At 40.8% G+C, this 14979-nt stretch overlaps 1 protein-coding gene across 1 annotated transcript in view; it reads right to left on the bottom strand.

Moving 5' to 3' along the window:
* prkn (parkin RBR E3 ubiquitin protein ligase) overlaps positions 1-14979 on the bottom strand; it is a 162550-nt gene that overhangs the window by 19956 nt on the left and 127615 nt on the right.

The raw sequence follows: 14979 nt of genomic DNA, 5'->3' as shown, positions 1-14979 counted from the left end.
CAGTGATGGTGATCAAATGCAAACTGTAGCTCTGAGTCATAGTAGCAGACTCAACTGTGTCTGTCACTATGTGTTACTCCGTAATTTCATGGAACCCCAGGCCGTTGAGGTGAAACCATCCCCAGCTGTACAGAGTGGCATCCAAATGAAGAGAACCCCACCCAGAGGGACTAAGTGGGCAGATTTGAAGATAGGAGAGGGGATTGGCAGGAACAGTGGTAACTGGCACTTCAGGAGCATGTTTAACTCAACCGAGAGAGAGAGGGAGAGAGAGAGAGAGAGAGACAGAGAGAGACAGAGAGACAGAGAGAGATTATTAGGTATCCTTATTGTTGTATGAAAGTTAAGGACTCTGTGCAGTTGGGGACTCCGGAAAGACTCGATATGGCAGCATCACTAAAATGGAGAGCCTGAAGGTAACACAGACATCAGGGATCTCTAGGAAAGAGACGGCCCACCACACCACAGTCAACAAACCTGAGTGAACACGTGAGAGTGAGGGGACGACAGCATACAAATATCCCAGTTCACCAAACACTCTATATCCATAATAAGCTGTGTGATTAAGGTCATTGTCCTGTTGGAAGATGAACTGTCACCCAGTCTGAGGTCCAGAGCGCTCTGGAGCAGGTTTTCATCAAGGATGTCTGTGTTGCTGCATTCATCTTTCCCTCTATCCTGACTAGGCTCCCATCCTTCAATGCTGCAGAAATGTTTCTGTTCCCTTCTCCATATCTGTGCTTCGATACAATCCTGTCTCTGAGGTCTACAGACAATTCCTTGGACTTCATGGCTTGGTTTGTACTCTGACATGCACTGTTAACTGTGGGACCTCATAATGACAGGTGTTTCCAAAGCCTTTCCAAATCATGTCCAATCAACTGAACTTACTCCAATCGTTGCTCCAAAAGTTGTAAAAACATCTCAAGGATGATCAGTGGAAACGGGATGCACCTGAGCTCAATTTTGAGTGTGGCTGTGAAATCTTATGTACATGTAATTTAATTTAATTTTTTATTAATTTGCAAATATTTCAAATACACTTCTTTCACATTGTTATTATGTGGTATTAGTTTTAGAATTTTGAGGAAAATAATATATGTAATCGACTTTGGAATAAGTCTGTAACATAACAAAATGTGGAAAAAGTGAAGCGCTGTGAATACTTTCCTTATGCACTGCATATAGAGTTACAGTGAGGAAAATAAGTATTTGAACACCCTGCTATTTTGCAAGTTCTCCCATTTAGAAATCATGGAGGGGTCTGAAATTGTCATCGTAGGTGCATGTCCACTGTGAGAGACATAATCTAAAAAAAAAAAATCCAGAAATCACAATATATGATTTTTAAACTATTTATTTGTATGATACAGCTGCAAATAAGTATTTGAACACCTGTCTATCAGCTAGAATTCTGACCCTCAAAGACCTGTTAGTCCGCCTTTAAAATGTCCACCTCCACTACATTTATTATCCTAAATTAGATGCACCTGTTTGAGGTCGTTAGCTGCATAAAGACACCTGTCCACCCCATACAATCAGTAAGAATCCAACTACTAACATGGCCAAGACCAAAGAGCTGTCCAAAGACACTAGAGACAAAATTGTACACCTCCACAAGGCTGGAAAGGGCTACGGGGAAATTGCCAAGCAGCTTGGTGAAAAAAGGTCCACTGTTGGAGCAATCATTAGAAAATGGAAGAAGCTAAACATGACTGTCAGTCTCCCTCGGACTGGGGCTCCATGCAAGATCTCACCTCGTGGGGGTCCCAATGATCCTAAGGAAGGTGAGAAATCAGCCCAGAACTACACGGGGGGAGCTGGTCAATTACCTGAAAAGAGCTGGGACCACCGTTTCCAAGGTTACTGTTGGTAATACACTAAGACGTCATGGTTTGAAATCATGCAGGGCACGGAAGGTTCCCCTGCTTAAACCAGCACATGTCCAGGCACGTTTTAAGTTTACCAATGACCATTTGGATGATCCAGAGGAGTCATGGGAGAAAGTCATGTGGTCAGATGAGACCAAAATGGAACTTTTGGGTCATAATTCCACTAAACGTGTTTGGAGGAAGAAGAATGATGAGTACCATCCCAAGAACACCATCCCTACTGTAAAGCATGGGGGTGGTAGCATCATGCTTTGGCGGTGTTTTTCTGCACATGGGACAGGGCGACTGCACTGTATTAAGGAGAGGATGACCAGGGCCATGTATTGCAAGATTTTGGGGAACAACCTCCTTCCCTCAGTTAGAGCATTGAAGATGGGTCGAGGGTGGGTCTTCCAACATGACAATGACCCGAAGCACACAGCCAGGATAACCAAGGAGTGGCTCTGTAAGAAGCATATCAAGGTTCTGGCGTGGCCTAGCCAGTCTCCAGACCTAAACCCAATAGAGAATCTTTGGAGGGAGCTCAAACTCCGTGTTTCAAAGCGACAGGCCGGAAACCTGACTGATCTAGAGAAGATCTGTGTGGAGGAGTGGGCCAAAATCCCTCCTGCAGTGTGTGCAAACCTGGTGAAAATCTACAGGAAACGTTTGACCTCTGTAATTGCAAACAAAGGCTACTGTATCAAATATTAACATTGACTTTCTCAGGTGTTCAAATACTTATTTGCAGCTGTATCATACAAATAAATAGTTAAAAAATCATACATTGTGATTTCTGGATTTTTTTTTTTAGATTATGTCTCTCACAGTGGACATGCACCTACGATGACAATTTCAGACCCCTCCTTGATTTCTAAGTGGGAGAACTTGCTAAATAGCAGGGTGTTCAAATACTTATTTTCCTCACTGTATATCTTCTTCTTCTTTTCGGCTTCTCCCATTAGGGGTCGCCACAGCGCCATCTGCCTCTTTCAAACCAACTACCTGCATGTCTTCCCTCAGCACATACATAAACCTCCTTTTTGGTCTTCCTCTTTTCCTTCTTCCAGACGGCTCCATCCTCAGCATTCTCGTACCAATATACCCCCTGTCCATCCTCATCACTCCCAACGAAAAACCTCAACATCTTCAGCTCTGCTACCTCCAGCTCCACCTTCTGTCTTTTACTCAATGCCACTGTCTCTAAACCGTACAACATCGCATTTCTCACCACAGTCTGATAAACTTCCCCCTTCACTCTTGCAGATACTCTTCTATCACAAATCACTCCTGCCACTCTTCCCCACCCACTCCACCCTGCACTCTTTTCTTCACTTCTCTAACACACTCTCCATTACTTTGCACTGATGACCCCAGGTACCCAAACTCCTCCACCTTCACCACCACTTCTCCCTGCAACCGCACCACTCCACTGCCCTCCCTCTCATTCACACACATGTACTCTGTCTAACATCTACTGACTTTCATTCCCCTTCTCTCCAGCATGTACCTCCACCTCTACAGGCTCTTCTCAACCTGCTCCCTTCTTTCACCACAAACATCATAGACCATTGAGACTCCAGTCTGACCTCGTCCGTCAACCTGTCCATCACCACTGCAAACAGGAAAGGGCTCAGAGCCGATCCTTGATGCAGTCGAACCTCCACCTTAAACCAGTCTGTCATTCCGGCACACTTCACTGCAGTCACACTGTCCTCATACATGTCCTGCACCACCCTCACATACTTCTCTAAAACACCTGACTTCCTCATACAATATTATAGTTATATACTCTTTATAAATAATTTATATTTATAGTTTAGATTACTGTAAATGAACAGGGTGCAAGTCCATAAAATACCAACTCCATAACATGTAAATGCCCCTGTGCACAAAGTGAGCTGCTTGAACATATGCTTTATATGGATTGAAGTGGAAGATCTTAAGGAACCCTGCTAATAAGTGCTGACCTCAACCCTATTGAACATCTTTGGGAGGAATGTGAGCACTGAATGCACATCAGGCCTCCTCACCTCATCTACATCAGTACCTGACTTTACTAATACCCTTGTGGCTGAATGATCCCAAATCCCCACAAGCACACTCCAAAATCTCTTTGGAACATCTTCCCAGAATATCAGAGGTTATAACAGCAAATAGGTACAAATATTGACAAGATGTCCTTTCTTGCATAGATTGTCTCAATTCCTTCGAGAACACAGCAGACCCAAGGTTAGAACATATGAGCTTGGATTTATTTGTGCTCCTGCCCCATGGTTAGCAGGCATTACCATAAAAAGAACAACATATCATACTCAGCTATGGGTTCACAGAGAAAAAAACATAAACAAGGATTTGAACATAAAATACAAGCATTCCACATCAACAATATCACCCGCTTGGTTTTATCCCTAAATCAAGCCCATTAATAGCAAACTAACAAAGAACAATTCCCCACCAGCATGTAAAAGAAAAGAAGGAAAAGTAAGGTAATTTATACTTATATATACATTAAAGCAAAATGAAACTCTTTCTTCGCATATCCCAGCGATGTAAGGAAGATGGGGTCAGAGCGCAGGGTCAGCCATAATACAGCATAGAGCACAGAGGGTTAAGTGGCAGCTCATGGATACCAGGGCTTAAACCCCCGAACTTTCACTCAGTAACCCAGATCCTTAACCATTGTGCTACCAATGATTCTTGATTAGAAAAAAGAAAAAAGGTGCAGAATGTAAGAACATTCTGGAAAATTTTGATCCCCAAGAAAATGAACCATTTATAACTGTTTATAAGAGCAGTGACATTGCTTATGCTGGAACAACCATTTTAAAATCAAATCAAATTTTTTTTTGTCTCATACACATACATACAGGGTACGACATGCAGTGAAATGCTTACTCACAGTCTTAATGTATATGGAAAATTTTTACATTTGAGACTGATATATTATGAATTTAAACAGAGATTTAAAAAAATCTGAAGTAAAAAACGATTTTGACATTGAATGGAATAAAAAAAAAAAAAAAAAAAAAAAAAAAAAAAAAAAAAAAAAAGTTGTCGCATTTCTGTAGAAGGAAACACCTGTGGATGGGGAGAAATTCGAATGGCCAGACAGGTTTTGAACCTGATAGACTCATGAAAGTAAGTTGAAAACCACTTGAGTTTGGGATCGAAATATGAAAAAGAGTGCAGGTTTTTGGCTTTCATTTTTTGCTATTAAAATGTAGATGCATTAAGCAACTTAAAACAAAGGTGGTAGACCACACAATGTTAAGATCAGCAGAAGTATTGGAGCAGATACAGTGAGGAAAATAAGTATTTGAACACCCTGCTATTTTGCAAGTTCTCCCATTTAGAAATCATGGAGGGGTCTGAAATTGTCATCGTAGGTGCATGTCCACTGTGAGAGACATAATCTAAAAAAAAAAAATCCAGAAATCACAATATATGATTTTTAAACTATTTATTTGTATGATACAGCTGCAAATAAGTATTTGAACACCTGTCTATCAGCTAGAATTCTGACCCTCAAAGACCTGTTAGTCCGCCTTTAAAATGTCCACCTCCACTACATTTATTATCCTAAATTAGATGCACCTGTTTGAGGTCGTTAGCTGCATAAAGACACCTGTCCACCCCATACAATCAGTAAGAATCCAACTACTAACATGGCCAAGACCAAAGAGCTGTCCAAAGACACTAGAGACAAAATTGTACACCTCCACAAGGCTGGAAAGGGCTACGGGGAAATTGCCAAGCAGCTTGGTGAAAAAAGGTCCACTGTTGGAGCAATCATTAGAAAATGGAAGAAGCTAAACATGACTGTCAGTCTCCCTCGGACTGGGGCTCCATGCAAGATCTCACCTCGTGGGGGTCCCAATGATCCTAAGGAAGGTGAGAAATCAGCCCAGAACTACACGGGGGGAGCTGGTCAATTACCTGAAAAGAGCTGGGACCACCGTTTCCAAGGTTACTGTTGGTAATACACTAAGACGTCATGGTTTGAAATCATGCAGGGCACGGAAGGTTCCCCTGCTTAAACCAGCACATGTCCAGGCACGTTTTAAGTTTACCAATGACCATTTGGATGATCCAGAGGAGTCATGGGAGAAAGTCATGTGGTCAGATGAGACCAAAATGGAACTTTTGGGTCATAATTCCACTAAACGTGTTTGGAGGAAGAAGAATGATGAGTACCATCCCAAGAACACCATCCCTACTGTAAAGCATGGGGGTGGTAGCATCATGCTTTGGCGGTGTTTTTCTGCACATGGGACAGGGCGACTGCACTGTATTAAGGAGAGGATGACCAGGGCCATGTATTGCAAGATTTTGGGGAACAACCTCCTTCCCTCAGTTAGAGCATTGAAGATGGGTCGAGGGTGGGTCTTCCAACATGACAATGACCCGAAGCACACAGCCAGGATAACCAAGGAGTGGCTCTGTAAGAAGCATATCAAGGTTCTGGCGTGGCCTAGCCAGTCTCCAGACCTAAACCCAATAGAGAATCTTTGGAGGGAGCTCAAACTCCGTGTTTCAAAGCGACAGGCCGGAAACCTGACTGATCTAGAGAAGATCTGTGTGGAGGAGTGGGCCAAAATCCCTCCTGCAGTGTGTGCAAACCTGGTGAAAATCTACAGGAAACGTTTGACCTCTGTAATTGCAAACAAAGGCTACTGTATCAAATATTAACATTGACTTTCTCAGGTGTTCAAATACTTATTTGCAGCTGTATCATACAAATAAATAGTTAAAAAATCATACATTGTGATTTCTGGATTTTTTTTTTTAGATTATGTCTCTCACAGTGGACATGCACCTACGATGACAATTTCAGACCCCTCCTTGATTTCTAAGTGGGAGAACTTGCTAAATAGCAGGGTGTTCAAATACTTATTTTCCTCACTGTACTTCAGGATAATTGAAAGCTTTATATTTGGTTGCATAATTGCATTAGGTCAGCAATCTGACACCAAACTGTTGCACATCTTATTCTGTGACGCTTTTTGACAAGGTGGTTTAGAAGATTTCGAGACAAGGTTTTAACTGGTGCTATTCTGACCACGTCTGCAATTTCATCATGGAGAGCAGGATAGAACACAGAGCAAACATGAAGTTCTGGGCAAATCTGCCACAGAGACGTTTGACATGACATATGGCGATCCTGCAATGAGTCGATTGAGGTGTGTGGCAGGCACACTTCAAGAGCAGAACATCATCACTGGAAGACGACGAGAGATCAGGAAGACCTTTGACGAGCTCAATCCACAAAAATGACGAAACCATTGAGCTACTTGTGGATGATGATCTCACTTCTGCACCCATCCTACTCTCCAGATTCGACTCCTGTGGATTTCACCCTCTTCCTGAAGTTCAAGATCCAGCTCAAAGGTCATTGTTTTGAAACCATTGTGGCAATCCAGCGCGAATAGGAGAAGGTGCTTGACACACTTAAAAAAAAAAAAAAAAAAAAAAAAAAAAAAAAAAAAAAAAAAGACTTTTAGGACACATTCCAGAAGTGGCAGGAACACTGACAGCGCTGTAGTGCTGTGCAAGTAGGCAGAAGGTGATACTCTGTGATACCACAGCTACCATAGCTTCTTTCATTTATTGTTTGTTGTAGAGGAGGGATCTCCCTTCAGTCTTCTCCTCACTAAGGAAAAAGTAGCTGGATTGGTTTAAAATCTAGTGATTCCTTTGTTGAGTTGGCATTTTTGGGTCTTTGTCTTGCTGCATGGAAAAGCTCATGATGCAGAATCATGATCAGATCATTTCTTTCTCCAGAATTTGGTCTTTTGATAAAATTTTTTTTAAATAATTATTTTATTTACTTTTTATCAAAGAAAAAGAAACACAAAATTTTCATCAGATGTACAACTGAATACACTTTTATATAAAAACACAAACATCTACATCTATACTGTACATGCATGTGTGCATATCGGTATATGCCCATACATACATATGCACATTACATTTATGTTTACATATTTTCATCTGAAATATCGATAGGAAGGAGAAGGAAAAAAAATAAAAAAGAAAAAGCATAGGGAATTATCTTTCTATCATAAATTCTTATAAAAAAATAAAATAAAAATCAGGTTTATGAGATGCTGCATATTTGGTCCATTTTTCATAGTGCAAAGCAAATTGTTCCAGTTTATGATTTTACAAATGCTGTTATTTGATCCATTTTACAGATGTCCATTGTGATTTCCATCCATGCTTTTTGGGTAGGACTCTCCTGTGACAAACATTTTTTGGTAAACAAAAACAATTTTTTAACAGCCACCATTAATATAAACATAAAATATTTATCTCTGGGGTATCTTTACCAAAAAAGACTTTACTGTTAAAATGTATAACACATTACAAAATATCCTGTACAGCAATATGTATACTCCAATAGTCCTTAATAACATAGCAGTCCCCCCAAAAAATGGCAATGGTTTGCTTTTTGGTTTCCACAGTTTCTCTAACATACAGAACATTTGCTACAATGGTGTGCTTTCTGAGATGGTGTATAAAATATCTTATCAAGTTTTTCCTCTTTAGATTTTTTTGGCTCTGAATTTCTTTACAAATTCCAATCTAAATTTTTAAATCTTACTGCTAATTATTTTTTGCCCACAAATCTTCTGGCCTCTTTTTTCTGCTCTTAAAGTCTTTTTTAGAATTGTGGACTGGGATACCATCACACCTTCCTTATGCAGGTTGATAGTGATTGAGAGATTTATTGGGAATGCAATTTTTGCAATTGCTCTGACTGATTTGTCCTTTTTATCAGCTTCAAAATGTCTTGATGTTTCTTCCTTAGGCAACTCTCTGGTCGTTATGCTGGTTTATCCTTTTGAACAACATGTAGTCTAACCTGTGAAACTTGGGCCTTAAGCTTTCGGACATTTGGAGCTATAAATCTTTACATAACTCCTGCACTGAGAGCTCCTGCTGACCAGTCACAATTTTTACTGTATGCACAATGCCATACAGTATGAATCACATCTCTATGAATAAGATTAAGGTGCTCTTGATGTTAGATTTGAAGAACTAAGACAAACTTGCTTGTGAGATTCTGTTTCTAAAAGACGAACACCCACTGAATACTGTTTTTCATGGAAATGAAACTGATGTGTATCTTTGAACTATCGCCCTTTTTTTTTAATGTGTGTTATGGTACGAAATGGACCATTGGGCAAAGAGAGACTATAAAAGTGTCACATTCTTTTTTTTCCTCACTCAGGATCTATACTTTTAATATTAGGATAGATTTTATGATGAAGGAAACTTCCAGATCGAAAATGATCCATATGTCAGTATTGATCTGCTCATCCCTGGTACACAGCACTATTTGATACTATCAGAATAAGAAAGCATGGAGCTTCTGGAGAGTAAAAACCCGCTGGTGATGAATTATTATATAGTGTCATATTTATATACTTGGATACAAGTCTTGGTTAAGATTTCTCTTTTGTATTATATTACCAGTAAACTGCAGCATTATACATTGCACTTACATCAAATCAGGCCGTGGCAGTGCACTTCACACTGAAGTGAACATTCAATGTAATAAAAGACATTCATATTTAAAGTGTTGAGAAAAACATCTGCCTTGCAGAGTGCATTTAATTCAACAGATAATTCTGAATACCATTGTGCATATTATACGGAAAATTGTGGACAACTGACCATAAAATTCGTATGTGCTTTTTGAATATCTAAATATTGAATATGTAGGTGAGGTGAGGTGAGGAGGCCTGGGGTGCAGTCAGTGTTTACATTTATTACTAAGGAGTTTATTAGAGTTAAGGTCAAAACTCTATGGCAGGTTGCTTAAGATTTTCCACTGCAATTTATAAGGGCCATATGCCATAAATGTAAATGTATAGTGTATGTTAGTTAACACTATATACACATCCCCATGGGAATATTTAACTCATTACCCACAATCAATAACACCATCTTGTTAGGTTGAAAAAGCGAGTTAAAGCTCAGGTGACGTGTCACAGTGGGTGTTTCCCTCTGGCCTCCTTTATTAGAAGTGAACCCTTCATCGGTACTCCCCCCCCCACCCCCCGATTTCACACACTTTTAAATATCATAACTAATAAATCCGCCGCAAATACACACCACCTGCTCAGGGCCGGAATGGCTACATCTTTGCATTGTATGTGGTAATTTATCTGGTGGGACCACCTGCCTTTAAAATCATCTTGACAGCAGTGTCCACTTGCTCTGTGTGTGTGTGTGTGTGTGCGCGCGTGCTTGCAGCTACATGCGAGTTTAAAGAGGATAGAAAAGGTGACACCGGCAGCACCCAGAATGCGCTCGAGGCCCATGAGCTGCGGAATGCTAATGTTGCTAATCTTCCTTCAGGGTCGCTAACGCAAACACGACTCACTTTTCTTATGCAAATATCGGCGGCGTGCACTAATCAGGGCTTGGACGCGCCTAGGGACTTCGCCACTGCCAGCAAATATCAAACAAGATGAGGGAGAAAAAGACTCACATTTGTCTAAAAGTAATTAAAGAAGTAGCCCTCGGAGACGACATGGCGTTACCATGGCAATAAAAGGCCAGCAGAGTCAACCAAAAGTTGGGGACAATGATGAGGAAAAGAAGAGAGAGAGAGAGAGAGAGAGAGAGAGAGAGAGAGAGAGAGAGAGAGAGAGAGAGAGAGAGAGAGAAAGAGAGAAAATAAGTGAAAAAGTGCATACAGTAAAAGATCAGAGATGGAGTGAGTGACAGACACAAAGAAACACTGAAATACAAAGATAAAGGACAAATGGAAGGAAGGAGGGAGAGTGAGAGAGAGAGAGAGAGAGAGAGAGAGAGAGAGAGAGAGAGAGAGAGAGAGAGATGCACAAAGAGTAAGAAAGAGAGGTACAAAACTGCAGACAGAAAAAATTCAGAGATGGAATGAGTCATAAAGACAGAAGTATTAAAAAACAAAGATAAAGGGCCAAAAAAAAGGGAAAAAACATACACAAACAGAAAGAGAGAGAGAGAGAGAGAGAGAGAGAGAGAGAGAGAGAGAGAGAGAGAGAGAGAGCACTAGAGAGAGAAAGAGAGAGAGAAAGAGAGAGAGAAAGAGAGAGGCATATGCTGACAGGTAAAGTAAAGCATTAGCCTGTGGAATATTCAAACCAGAAAAATGACTTCTCAGATTGATTAAAAGAGGTTCAATAGCTAGAGTGTACAACATTCCTGACAGTGAACAGGCCTGCCTTATACCTTTGTACACTCTTTAAAGGGGCACATAAACCACCATCAACATTTAGTACACTCTCTTTTACTGTATAACACCTTGATCATGGCTATGAAATCAGGGTTGAACACAAAGCTTTCCAGCACCTTCCACAAGTATTCATACTCAACCCAGTCAAAAGCCTTTTCCTGGTCAAGGGAAACCAGGCTGGTTTTAAACCCAATTGCCTGGAGACATTAAAAATGCCAAGAAATTCATTATAAGTTATATAATATTGACCTGCCAGGCACACAGTATGTCTGGTCATAGTGAATGGTCTTCTCCATCACCTTTGTCAGTCTCAAAGCTAATGTTTTTGACAGCAGCTTGAAGTCAGTGCACAGTAGTGACAACGGGCACGATTTTTTGAGGTGTGTCAGGTTTCCCTTTTAGCAGTAGGGTCAAGACCGGTTTCCTGCAGCTCAGCAGGAGCTGCCCACCCTTCACACTGTCCTGTAGGACCTCTAGGACATCCTGCCCTATTACTGCCCAAAAAGCCTTGTACAATTCCACATGGAGACCGTCTATACCATGTCTTAGAGAGCTTTATGAAGCTCAGCCAGTGTCAGCTCCTTGTCCATCTCTCTGGCCACTAACTAAGACTCAGAGAGCTTAGGCAGGTCCTTGAGGAAGCTCATGCTCATGCTGACCTAATGCTACTGTGTGGCTTCAAATAAAAACTGACTGACTGCTTGTGAATTCCAGTAGGCTCTGACACCAGATCCCCTGATTCTGTTCACACAGCATGCATAAATTCCATTCTTTTGTTCCACACTGAAGAAGAGCTTGGAAGGAGCATTAATCTCAGTGACGCTTTGAAAGCGCCACCTGTGCTTTTGTCCAACAGGTCGTTCATTTTTGCTTTGTTTTTTTTTTTACTTTTGAGGGCTTCAATATGCCCTCAATTTCCTTTGACCTCCAAACGCTGGAGTTCCACTATCACCATCTCCAGAGCTTTTAGAAATCTGCCAATGTCTCTTGTGACATTAAGAGTGTACCGTTGACAAAATACTTTTATTTGTGCTTTTGTCACATCATATCACTGCTAAAGCGAGTTAAAAACCACCTTCTCAAGTTTAAAACAATTGCAGTGTTAAAATGACAGTAGGCACTCTTAGGTTTTTTTATATTGTTTTTACTGAGGGTGCACTGTACCATGCAGGGAACAGAGATGCCTACTGGAATAATAAAACACTTTGTAAAAAATAAAAGTCTGTTGATGCTTAAAACCATAAAAACAATCCAATCTCACAGGGAGAGTGTGTTGTCTATGGAGTAGGAGCATGTGTACTGTTTTTTATTGAAATTCCTCTATATGTCACAGAGATCGTAGGCCTCTATCAGCTCCCATAGGTGCTTGCGGGAAGCTATATAAAGTTCTGCATGGTTCCTGTCTAGATTGTCTGCTGTACAGTAAAATCTCCTCTTAAAATTAAAAACTCCGCAGTGCTGCAGTTTAAATTAACACTGTTGAGTTTATCTAAAAAACTCGTCCTCTCCACTGCACTGGTGTCAGTGTACACACATAAAAACAAAAACCTCATTGTCATAAAAAGCGTTCACTTTTAAAAGCCTCCCATTTAAAATATTTTCCACCATGAAAGAGACCGGAATAAAATTGCGAGTTAAAAGCAAGGCAACACCACCACTAAGTGTCGTGTCTTGGATTAAAATCGCCAACCAGTCCCCGGAATGTTTCACATCATGAACAAACTGTTTTAGGTCTGGGAAAAACTCTTCTATGAATACATATGTCGGACACTTGGTGGTTCTTAAAATTTTTTTATAATCATCAGTACTATAAAACACATACAAAGGTTCCACCTGGGATTCTGAGTTAAAAACTGAGTCTGACATTGTACCTTTACTGTCTGACTCTATTTCGTCGATCTTTGTCTATTTTTACATCTTTCGTAGGCTGCTTTTTACCTTGTCCCTTACCTCGTTTCTTTCTCTTTAAATCAGTACTTTTAATAAAGGCTCATCTCCCCTGTCTCGCACATCCCGTTGCACTGGTGTAGTGACTGGTGCCTTCCTGTGACAGCTCTGCACCCCTGTGCCTGCCTCTGCCAGCACAGGCAGCTCCAGCACCGCTCCTGAGTCCACTGAGACTTTATCAGTTTCACACGGCTTCTCCCGGTCCGGTTCAGCCGAGCAGGGCTACTCTGGGGTGGGTATGTCACTAGTAGACCTATGGGCTTAGCTGCATCTTTCCCTGGTCACTTGAAAACATCAGATCGATCTGTCTTTTAGTTCTGGCGCGGACAAGATGCCACATTTGACCGCATTTACAGTAAAACAAATTTCAACAGTGGAAAACGAAAATGTTGTAGGCACATCCCTCAATCCTGAACTTAAAGACCACATTTATTTCATCCAGGCATGCAAGCACACACACACACACAGACACACACACACACACTAATTTATTCTGTAATGTTTTATGGAAAAAACATGGGCGATAAACAGCAAGAAAATTGGCAACATGCCAAACGCTCTCTTGCTTTACAAGACATGCTCACCCTTTACCAGAGAAGCACAGAGTAACATGACTCATCCACCTCTTCTCTTTTTCTCTCTCTTTCTTTCTGCTTGTCTATCCATTTCTCCTTGTCCATTATCTTTTTGTTAGATACAGATACTGAAAGATCAAAGATGGAAAGACTGACATGAAAACAAAGAAACACTGAAAAAAGATAAAGGACAAAAAGAAGGAGCAGGAGGGAGAGGGAGAGAGAAGCACAGAGTGAAAGAGAGAAAAGAGAAATGTGAGAATAAAAGTGCAGAAGTGCAAATAGGAAAAGATCAGAGATGGAGAGAGAGACATTCAAAGACAAAAGGAGAAACACAAACAGGAGAGAGAGAGAGAGAGAGAGAGAGAGAGGGGTGCATCAGAGATGGAGAGAGACATAAAGACAGACGTATTAAAAAACAAATATAAAAGGCCAAAAAAAAGGAGAGATACACATAAGCAGAAAGAGCGAAAGGAGAGAGAGAGAGAGAGAGAGAGAGAGAGAGAGAGAGAGAGAGAGAGAGAGAGAGAGAAAGAAAAAAGGGAAGAGAGAGAGAGAGAGAGAGAGAGAGAGAGAGAGAGAGAGAGAGAGAGAGAGAGAATAAGAAAGGGGAAAGAGAGCTGCAAGATCATTGACAGAGAGAGAAACACAAAGACAAAAAGAAACATCGGAAATACGAATATAAAGATTGAAAAGACGCCGTAAGGATGAGCGATATGCCTAGATGGAAAGAATAGTAAGAGATCAGAGATTGAAAAAAGACAGGATGAGACAGACAGACATAGATATCTACAGAAATACTGAAAAACAAAACCGAAGAGGAAAAAACACCAAGAGAAACTGACAAAAAATCTGGAGTGACATAAAAAGAGTGGAGTGTGTATAAATAAAGCAGTCTGAACAAGACAGATCAGGTAGACTGAGACATAAGTGGAGATTGAAGAGTTGAAGAAGAAAATGACAGCAAGTCAGAAGCAGAGAAGGAAGATTAAGAGTAAGTCAGATGAACAAGACACTTGGGAAAGAGAGAGAGAGAGAGATTGAAGTTACCTGCCAAGTGCAGTTCGCGTCACAATACGCTACACGACCAACGATCATTGAAGGCAATCAACTCGATGAATTAACTCAGTCAATTGCGTCCTTTAATGAAAGTTGTTAAAGCACACTGCAGCCACGAGACTATCGATCCCACACACTACTGCACCCACAATGAGGCCTAATGAGCCCTCAGAGCGTCCAGCTTACTCCACTGAGAACGCAGAAGGTGGGGCAGAACCTTTACAAGATGTTTAACAACCATTTGGTAGTACAGGTAGACAAATATTCCTATGTGCATTTTGAATATCCCATT

The sequence above is a fragment of the Silurus aristotelis genome (assembly GCF_946808225.1).
Source record: "Silurus aristotelis genome assembly, chromosome: 4".
Classification (NCBI taxonomy): Eukaryota; Metazoa; Chordata; class Actinopteri; order Siluriformes; family Siluridae; genus Silurus; species Silurus aristotelis.
The sequence above is the reverse complement of the archived record's forward strand: the minus strand, read 5'-3'. Positions and strand labels throughout refer to the sequence as shown.